Source organism: Microcebus murinus, chromosome 15 (assembly GCF_040939455.1).
Source record: "Microcebus murinus isolate Inina chromosome 15, M.murinus_Inina_mat1.0, whole genome shotgun sequence".
Lineage (NCBI taxonomy): Eukaryota > Metazoa > Chordata > Mammalia > Primates > Cheirogaleidae > Microcebus > Microcebus murinus.
The window spans coordinates 36286103-36296894 of NC_134118.1; the positions used below are offsets into that span (position 1 = coordinate 36286103).

General features: G+C 48.2%; 1 pseudogene; it reads right to left on the reverse strand.

Annotated features, from left to right (window-relative positions):
- Positions 1 to 222: 222 nt before the first annotated feature.
- LOC105881803 (rho GTPase-activating protein 20-like) lies at positions 223 to 3977 on the reverse strand (annotated as a pseudogene).
- Positions 3978 to 10792: the final 6815 nt, after the last annotated feature.

The following is a 10792-nucleotide window of genomic DNA, read 5'->3' on the forward strand; positions in this document are numbered from 1 at the left end:
GGAGAAGCCCCCAAACACATAAGTGACAAAACTCTTTAGCGTAAAGTTTTTGCAAAATAGTCTCAATAATTAGAGAATTATTTTGCTGTCCTAAGTATTAGCAATGATTATCCTTATGCTTCCTCTCCCAGGTATCTTATACGTAGGGGTCATAACAATTATTGTCTTTATAATATTGTTGTCCCAGCTCCTGTTCTTGTGGACATCAGTTGCTTATTGTGGTTAAATGTCTTTGTCCCCAACATTGCAGATAACTGCAGGTCCTGAGTCTGGACTGGCCACAGCCTCCGCAGTCCAAGAGCTGGCTCTTTCGCAAGGCAGAGAATCAGAAGACCCCTGGCCACCGTGCTCTACTTCCTTGTGTGACTCCATACACAGCTTGAGTTTGCGCTCCACGAGGCTGAATCGAGAGCTACCGTGTCTGTTGAGTTCTGGCGGGGACAAGAACTACACACTGGGCTGACTGCACAGTTCCCAGTCCCCCAGCTGCCCTTAAGGGAATGTCGTTCTGCTTCCTCTTGCAGTGAGTTGTCTTCTAGGACACCAGAAGCATTTGGAGGTGGCTCCAAGCGTCCTTCTAGAGAACCTATTTTCTTTCCCTCTGGTCTGGCAGCCTTTGCTTTCTTTTTGAAGGACCAGTTTGCAAACTGGCTACACCATTTCTCAACCAGGTGGTGGGATGGAGAGTTACAGAATGCATTCGTGAATGCCACTCTTTGGTGTCCTTTTTTGTACAAGCCAGGTGGCTGCTGGCCTGCCCTGATGAGGGACCAGGCATTCTAGAAACAAGGCCAGAACTGCTACAGTAAGAAGAAAGCTTTTCCTGTTTTCTTTGAGCATAAAAAGTGCAATCTATTGGAAAGGAAGTTTCAGTGGGTGTAAACATGGAGTGTTCAGAAATCTGAGAAAAAGCACTGTCCTGGGAGCTCCCTGGTGTGTCTGATGGGGAAGTGCCCGGAGGGGAGGAGCTGGAATAGCCAGGCCTTGGGCAAAGTTTCCATTTTGGGAGTAAAACCTCAGTGTTTTGGTTCGTGACACTGTTCTTGCCCACCTCAGTCCACAGGACCAGACTCTGATTAATAAGCTTTCGTCCCTCTATTTGCAAAGACCTATGCTGTTTGAGATAATCCTCCTCTTCATGCAAGAGAACAGATTCCCAGCTGCTTTTTTGCTGCTTCTTTAAACAAATCCCCCTGAGAAAGGACAGTGTGCCTCTCCGGTCATCTGTGTTGGGCTCTGAGTGACGCTGTTTCCTTGAACTCTTGAGGGCATCTGCTGTGTGTGGCGGGGAGCATCCAGATGTGTCCACAGCAAACAGTTGGTTCTTGGAATGATCCTGTGAGGACACAGAAATGGCCCATGGCTTGGACTTACGGAAGAGTTTCATACAATTCCCTTCATTACTAGATAAGCTTTTCTTCTTAATGTTTTGATTAGTGGACTTTTTCTTGCTGGTATCAGTGCTTGTGAATAGACTCTGTTTAAAACCTGTCTTACCCCCCTTCCTGGAGAGGCTGATTCTGCCTCAGTCCTCGGCGTTTTGGCAGAGAACTGCATCACAGATGGACTTGCATAGCTTGTTCTGATAAAACTCCCTGAGATAGAAAAGCTTTGAATCCAGATAGTGGGTGCTGGGCTCCGAGCAGTGCCGGTTTGTCCTCACACTTTTAGCAGCATCTGCTGCAGCTGTGGACAGGTGGCTGGGTACGCCAGGCGGGGCTGTGACAGGATCCTGCAGCCGGATACTTGTGCACACTGACATTCACCGGCTTGGATTCAAGAGGCTGTTCCATTGAAGCACCTCTTCTTTAGAATGGTCTAAGTCAAAGTCGTTCAGGGTTAGAAGGTCTTCCACTTCAGGTCGGTCAAGGTCATAGTCACTGAAGGTTAAAATAGAGTCCACGCTTCTGCTCCCCTGGCCAAGTTCCTTTACCATGTCAGTGCACGGGGCATCGACATCCTCATTTAGTTCATTTTCCAAGCTGTCGTACAAGGAGTCATTCAGCTGGAAGCAAGAAATATCTGAGGCATTTCCTCTAGTGTCACGTCTCACTGAAACCTCTCCGAAGAGGGAAGTGATTTCTTCTCCAAATATCCTATGGCAATTTTCCATCAGAAATTGTAAAAGCAGGGTAACCTTTTTTTTTTTTTTTTTTGTAAACTCATTTTCTAGTTCTGGGCTGCAGGAAGTAGGAGGCCAAAGAACACTGGAGTGGTACACAGCACTAAACTAAATGCATTCATCTGATTGGATGAGGAATGTTGCTCAATGTTGTGTAATACCCAAAAAGATACCTTAGGAGAACAACATTGGCTCTTGGAAGCTGGTCTAGTAGCCTTTGAGTTGGATTTAAATTCTCTTCATCATTTCCTCAATCCATTACACAGACCCAGTGATCATAGAGATCTGATGAAGAAACACTAACGGAAATATTTCGCAGAAAATCCTTTAAGACACATGCTAACAAAAAGCGGTTTCACAGTCCAGTTGTACTTCGACTCCAGGATTCAGTTTCTCTTTTAGTTCTCCGCACGATTTCATATTGGCTGGTTGCCTGAAGATGCCTTTTGGGTGGCAGGTGGGAGTGGAGTTCCCTTTTGATTAAGAAAGAAAAGTACATCCAAGATAGGTCTGGGCAGACTGTCGTTCTCGCAAATATTTGGCAGAGAAACTCCAAAGAGCTGTCCTGCCACAGGAGGAGATGTTGGCGGTGACATGGGTAAGTTGTCCTTTGGGTTCTAGCACTCACCAAAGGAGATGGATCTTCTCCTTTTAAATGTCTTCTGGCCTGAATCATGCTTCAGGGTGCACTGGACTGCATCTCTCCCGGCAGCTCTTCCATGAGGAAGGGTTCTTGGAAGTTGAAGGGAGTGGCAGAGTCCTTTGATCCCGGTGTCAAGAGTGCAGTGTCTCGAAGATGGCTCATTCTAATTCCACAAGGATGTTCATGCCCAATGAGTGGGTACGGCACTTATTTTTGCCCGAATTGACTTATAACTGGTAACCTCTCTCAGAGCCAGTTATCCCTAGTATTGATGGCCGCATGCTGATAACTTCATTTGCTGTATCTGAATTCTTTACTGTTATAGTTTTATAATGGACACAGTTCCCAGTGTCGTTGGTGAAGATTTTGAGGGAAATGCTCTTCAGGTAGTCTTACTCTAGATTGACGTATCTCTGAAGGAGAGAGAGACATTTGTCTTTTTGTTCTGGAGAACGGAAAGTGGCCACAAAGCTCACAGTGGCCCAGCCCGAGACAAAGGTCTTGCCGCCTCCCATTTCATCCACACAGCTTGCCGTCCTAACATCGGCTAATTTAATTTTGTTTTTCATATTAAAGTTTTTGTCGTACTTGATTTTGGCCACAACAAACAGATCATTGAATAGGAAAAGCTGCCGCTCTGGCCTCTGTAGGCCTCTTTTGAGTTCTACCCGGCCATCAAGCGGCAGAGTCCATTGGAGCATGCAAATGATGACAGAAATGCACATGTGTCGTGCTAGCAGAAGGACTTGTCCTGCTGGTACTGGGCGGTTTTTGCAGGGCTTTATCCAGGATAAGAGACGGAGCACTCCTCCTCCTTTCTACTAACGCTTTCATTCTCTTCCTGAGCGACGACTTCGGAGCTGACCCCGCCACGGGGCAGGCGTGCCCCCGGCCACCTGGGGGAACTGAGGACTGCGCACGCGGATGGGCCAGGGAAAGGCGTCCCCCACGCCAGCCTGGGCTTCCCGCCCGCGGAGGGGCCGGGCTGCCGATTCCGTGGAGAATGGAGGCCGGGTGGGAGGCTGCGGGGTCTTTTCCGAGAAGAAGTCAAACTCTAGATAGGAAGAACTGAGGTTCACTCAGGATGCACCGGGGCCCGCTCGACGGCCTCATCTTCTTGGTGCGGGTGCCTCCCGCGGCCGGAGACACTCCTGTCAGGGAGGAGAAGTGCCCCGGCCATGTCCCCAGAGTCTCCTTCGGAGGAGACATAGCTGCCAAGAAGAAAATCTTCAAGCAAATCCCCAGCCTGGAGGAGGCTGCGCGGTCAGGTTGCAGGTTCTCAGCGCGGGCGCGGGCCACGCCTGCGGGCCTCACCAAAATGGCTTTTAAGAGTGCTTGAAACATCACCTTTCAGGCCTGTATGCTGGCAGATTAGTCCCTTCCTCCTGGAGGAGCCACCGCAGCGTCATGGCGCACAGACTGACACGGGCAAGCCTGCGGGCCGCCAGAGCGCAGCGGCCGTGCCTTCTGCCGCGTACGTTTGCTGCCCTGCTTCTCCTAAGGAAGCCTCTCTTTCAGACTCTGGTCACTGCACTTGTCCAGTCTTTGGTTAGCCTTTTAAACAGAGGGTTTTGACGTCCATCAGCAAATCAATGCATTTGCCGGGTGCCTACAACAGGTTGCAGATGAAGAGTTCTATCTAGGGCAGTGGTTCTCAAAGAGTGGCCACGGAACATTTGGTGGGCCCGTACTCTTCCGGGGGCTCTACAAGGCCAAAAGTCAATAGGTATATGCATTTAAATATAACAGAGTATGAAAAGTTTGATACAGTTTCAGATTGCCACTTGAAACCAATCTTTTTTTTAAAAAAACTATTACCTGTCAAGTTTTTGTGTAGTATCGAAAAAGAGTATCACCAGGTGTAATGGCTCATGCCTGTAATCCCAACTACTCGTGAAGCTGAATGGGAGGATAGTTTGAGGCCAGGAGTTTGAGACCAGCCTGGGCAACATAGCAAGACACCATCTCTACAAAAAATAAAAAAATTAGCCAGGTATAGTGGCACGTGTCTACAGTCCCAGCTACTCATGAGGCTGAGGTGGGAGGTTCACTTGAGCCCAGGACTTTGAGGCTGCGGTGAGCTGTGATCACACCACTGCATTCCAGCCTGGGCGACAGAGAACCCGTTTCTTAAAATAATAATAAAAATTTTAAAAAATCTTGAATCTTTGGAATCCATTGGCTAGGAAGGAATTTAAAAAAATATCTGCAAGCACTTGAAAGGCTAATAATATACTATTCTCTTTTCCAACTACACATCCAAGCGGGATTGAATTGTCTTATTATGCTTGAACTAAAACAACATATTGCAAGAGATAGAATGTACAAGCAGATATGAGAATCCAGCCATATTCTATTAAGCCAGACATTACAGAGATCTGAAATATGAAAAACAATGCCATTTTTCTCATTAATTTTCCTTGGTTTTACAAAATATAGTTTTCATAAAATATGCTATTAGTATTAATATGTACTGGGTACAGTGTTATTTTCAAATGAATTATGTAGATATTTTTAATGTCTCTGTTTTTATTTTTAATATGCTAAATATCAATAGATAATAATAAATATAAGTGAGCCATTTATTGTTTTCAATATTTTTAATTAAATTTTTTATTTTGAGATAATTATAGGTTCATAAATAGTGTGAAGAGATATTGGGTCCCTTTTACTCAGTTTCCCAAGTAACGAGGGTATAATAATATCTTGCAAAGTAAGATAGTACAATAGCACAAGGAGAATATTGATATCAATACAGTGAAGATCCAGAATGTTCCCATCACTGCAAGGACCCCTCATGTTGCCCTTTTTTAGTCACATCCACTTTCCTCCCACCCTCAGCCCTTCCCTAACACATGGCAACCACTAGTCTATTCTCCATTTCTATAATTTTATTATTTCAAGAATGTCACATAATACAAATATACAATATATAACCTTTTGGAATTGGCTTTCTTCCCACTCACCATAATTCTCTGGAGTTTCATCCAGGTTTTTGCATATATTGATAGTTTATTGTTTTTTACTGGTGAGTAGTGTTCCATGGTATGGCTACACCATAGTTTGTTTAGCCATTTACTCACTGAAGTACATTGTAGTAGGGTATTATTTTCCTCTGCCTGGTTTCAAGATTTTTTTGGTTCCCAGAAGTTTAATTATGATGCATCTTGGCATCATGGATTTATTTGAAGTTTGGAGTTTGCTCAACTTCTTGAATCTATAGGTTTATACATCTTGCCAAATTGGGAAGTTTTCAGCCATTATTTATTCAATTTTCTGTTAGCCTCATTTTGTCTCCTCTCCTTCCATGACGTCAGTTATTTGACTGTTAAAGCTTTTGTTACAGTCTTCATAGGTCTCTGAGGTTCCACCCATTTTTTTTCTCCCAGACTATTTTCCCTCTGCTATTCAGATCGGGCGATTCCTATTGGTTTATCCTCTGGTTCACTGATTCTCTCTTCTGTCCCTTCTATTCTGCTGTGAGCCATCCACTGAGCTTTTCATTTCTGTTATCCTATCTGCCAGTTCTAAGATTTCTGTTTGGTGCTTCTTTATACCTTCTATTTCTGTGCCAAAGCTTTTTTTTTTATTTTTTTTTTCATTTGTTTAAGGCATATTCATAATTGCTTGTTGAAGCATTTGTATCATGTTTGCCTTAAAATTTTTGTCAGATATTAATAAGTCTACCTTGTCTGTCATCTTGGCGTTGGCATCTATCGATGGCCTTTTCTCCATCAGTTTGAGATCTTCCTGGTTCTTAGTGTGACAGTGATCTTTGATTGAACCTGGACATTTTTGCATCATGTTATGAGTCTCTGCATCTTATTTGAATCATCGTTTTCACTGGCTTTCTCTGACACCACGGAATCAGGGAAAGCGCCAGCTCCTCACTGACAGGTGGAGGTGGAAGCCAAGGTTCCCCACTCAGCTCCGTGACAGCCAAGGCGTGGGGGTCTTCATGCCTGCGGGGTAGGGTGTCCACTGACTCTGCACTGAGGGTGACTTCATTACCCCTGGGCAAAGGTGAATGTCATGACACTCCGTCAGCTTTCTCTGACACCACCCCACCAGGGAGGAGGAGGGGTTCCTGCCTCGTTACTGCCAGGTGTCCGCCGGCACTGTGTGCACGTGTGTGACTCATCATAGGCTGGCAGAGAGGAAAGTTCTGGTTCCCTGCTGGGCTTCTCTGACCACTCCCTGGTGAGGGCGTCAAGGTGCCTCAATGCCGCCTCATGAGGGCAGACATCTGGGTTGCCCGCTCGGCCTCTGCTGGCACGGGCTTGGGTGGGGTCATGGCTTTTGGCCACAGTAGAGTGGATATTGTCTAAAAGTTTTCTGCCTTGCGATGGGACCCATTTCCTGGTCCTGTGTCCAGAAAGAGGAAGCTTTTATTGGGGCTGTTCACATCTGTGCCCACTGACGTTTCCAGGTTGCCGGCTTCTTTAGCGTCACGTCCAAGATACCTGAGGCAAAAAATCAACCCAGGAATCTATCATCCTGCCAGTCCTTGGGCCCTGAGGTTCCTAGTCAGCCTGCTGTCCTCTCTCCCCCTTTCAGAGCTTTCTTGTGTTTGCTTTACACATAATGTCTAGAGTCGTTAGTTGTGCTTTGTGGAAGGAATACAGATGTTAGTCTAATCCATCTTCCAAAACCAGAAGACTCCTCGATAATTTGTTGTTGTTGATTTTGGTGATGGGGTCTTGCTCTGTCACCCAGGCTCAGGTGCAGCGGCACAATCATAGCCTACTGCAGTCTTGAACTCCTGGGCTCAAGCGATCCTCCTGCCTTAGCCTCCCAAGTAGCTGGGATTATAGGCATGCACCACCACACCTGGTTAACTCTTTTATTTTTTGTAGAGATGGGGTCTCACTGTGTTGCCCAGACTGGTCTGGAACTTCTGGCCTTAAGCAATCCTCTTGCCTCCCAAAGTGCAGGGATTACAGGCGTGAGCCACAGCGCCTGGCCCTCAATAATTTAAGAGTATGAAGAGTCCTGAGTTTGAGAAACTCTGCTCTAGAGAGTTTCTCAGAAACACAAAATGCATTAAGTTACAGATCATTGTTTTGGGGTTTATAATCTTGCTGTGAATATGACATTGGAGTTTTTAACATTTAGCTCTTTATGTTGGATTATATGCCTTTCAATAAAAATAAGCTATCTCCAATTATAAATGGTCACTGAAAATCCCTTTCCGGTTATATTATTATTTTAGAGGCCTGCTTTTCTGCTCCCCACCCGGCACACCACACTGCACCACACCGCACCGTAATGACAGGGAGAGCAACAATTGGTGTTTGCATAACCCGCGACAGCTTACAAAGTGTTCCCAAGCATTATGACATTCGATCTTCACAACAGTCATATAAGGTCAGCAGAACTAGCATCAGCATTACCAGGGATGACACTCGGCTCGCACACACCAGCGTGGTTGTACTGGCTGCTAGAATAACAAAAGACTTCTGTAAAAGCCACTGCCCTGAGCCTGCAAGTGCCCCCACCACTCTTTCCCCCACCTCCTAATGACTGCAGCAGAAAGGTGAATGCAAGGCCCACACAGGGACCTCAGTAACAGGTCTGATTGGGCGGTGCCCTCCCGCTACCGAGGGTCACGTGTTTTGACCCTCACCTCTTAGTCTTCTGCTCATGAGACACTGAGGCTTCAAGAGTAAGTGACCTGCTCATGGTCTCTGACCAGAATTTTCAGGAACCAAAGGCTCTGATATTTCCTGAGGTGGAGCAGACAGTATAGGCAGCAGGGCCGCAGCTCCGCCAAGTCCCCCCTTCCCATTCATTTCTCCTGCCTCTGTGCCTGGCCACCTGCTGGTCGGGTCGCCCAGATGACCTACAGCACCGGCCCATGGAGGCTCCTCCCGGGGCCCCAGTCCCTGCATGCCACTCTCCCCCTCTAAACCTCCCTTCCAAACACTGAGCACTGCACACACCAGCTTATTTGGGGGTGGGGTGTGGGGGGGAAAGGGTTCAATACTGAATCATACATGTACGTTTTATATTTTTGTCCAAAGAAAAATTCCTTCTCCTTGAGGAGAAGGACCATGTCTTAAAATCCCAAATCACCTGGCAACGTGATGCACATAATGAGATCTTTAAAACCCATAAAACACATTGACCGGTGGCGGTTCATCAGATGCACAGCATAAGACGTTGTGGATAGCAAGATGCAATCACACAACAGTTTCTGCTCTCTTTTCTCTTGCTGATTCTCCACCCACGTAAAGTTTCATACACACGTACACACCCATGAAACAAGATCTGCATGGCTCCAGATTTATTACTCCAGTGCCCTTGAACATTTAAGGAAAGGTTTTCATTTGACAGTTATGTGATCAGTGTGTGCTCACACTCCCTGTACAATTTCTTCGGATATAAATATTTTAAGAAATAAAAAAGGATGACATAAACTCAGATGAGTTAATGGGGAAAGGGAGGTTCTAAGTGGAACCCTTCCCTCTGACCGAGGATGTCTGGGTTGGCGAGTTGCTGCAGTGCTGAGGCTCTGACTGGCGTTGCCCTGTGTCCCTCAAGGTCCCCCCTGGGACAACAATCATTTTCAGAAAACATCGCATGAAATCCTCTCCATCTATGGTAGCAGACTTGGTGTGGGTGACCCTGGTGAGATGAGACGGGCCTCTAATTATGGGGCTTGACAGTCTGAGCTGTCACTGACCACAGCAGTGGCTGGGGAGCCCTATGGGGACATAGCTCCACCGGGAAGGGTTGGGAGCCCTGGGGGGACATAGCTCCACCGGGAAGGGTTGGGAGCCCTGGGGGGACATAGCTCCACGGGGAAGGGTTGGGAGCCCTGGGGGGACATAGCTCCACGGGGAAGGGTTGGGAGCCCTGCGGGGACATAACTCCACGGGGAAGGGTTGGGAGCCCTGTGGGGACATAGCTCCACGGGGAAGGGTTGGGAGCCCTGCGGGGACATAGCTCCACGGGGAAGGGTTGGGAGCCCTGGGGGGACATAGCTCCACGAGGAAGGGTTGGGAGCCCTGCGGGGACATAGCTCCACGGGGAAGGGTTGGGAGCCCTGGGGGGACATAGCTCCATGGGGAAGGGTTGGGAGCCCTGGGGGGACATAGCTCCACCGGGAAGGGTTGGGAGCCCTGCGGGGACATAGCTCCATGGGGAAGGGTTGGGAGCCCTGCGGGGACATAGCTCCACCAGGAAGGGTTGGGAGCCCTGGGGGGACATAGCTCCACGGGGAAGGGTTGGGAGCCCTTCGAGGACATAGCTCTACAGAAAAGGGTTCATCTCGGGCTGCAGTAGCTGAGCACCAGGCTGGGGTGCTCAGGGAGCTCCCGCCAGCTCACTGCTTCCCTGGAGCCTCTTTCTACGCTGTGCCGGGGGCTGCTTTTTGACTGTTTGGGGGGTGGGAAAGGGGGGGAACATTGCTGCCATACTCGAGATTCAGAAACTACTCGTCAGGCCACTGGTGCAGGCTGGCCTGCGGTTTGCTTCTCTCCTGAGAGAGACGCTGTGAGAAGGTGGAGAGGAAAGTAAGAGGATTAAAAATGACCAGGAAGGAGAAGGGGGGAGGAGAAGTCTGCGAGAAAAGGAAGTGAGCAAGAGGATCCCAGGCGCCAGCCAGCGCTGGGCACAGAGGAGCCCCCGGCAGGGACGTGCAGGGCTTGGCGGGTGCTCTGGGGGCCCCAGAACCCAGTGTTTGCTATTCTGGGACTGGAGGCAAGATGACAACCTGAAGCATCAAACTTGCTGCTCTTTGCTGCTGTCAGGGTGGAGGAGTTGTAGGTGGTTGAAGAATGTGGGGTGTTCTGTGGCAGGGCTGAGACTGCCGGAGAGGCTGGGGCCAGCCCTGAGGGGCTGGGGCCTTCAGGAGCCTCTAGGGACCACCTGCCATCAAGCAAGCCTAGTGGCCAGCGCTTTCTCTCTCTCTCTCTCTCCCTCCTCTCTCTCTCTCTCACACACACAGAGACACATACGCAGGGTGCCTTCTCTGTACCCCCTTCCCTCTGTGCTCTGCTCCTGTGCAAAAGTCTCAGGTTAGA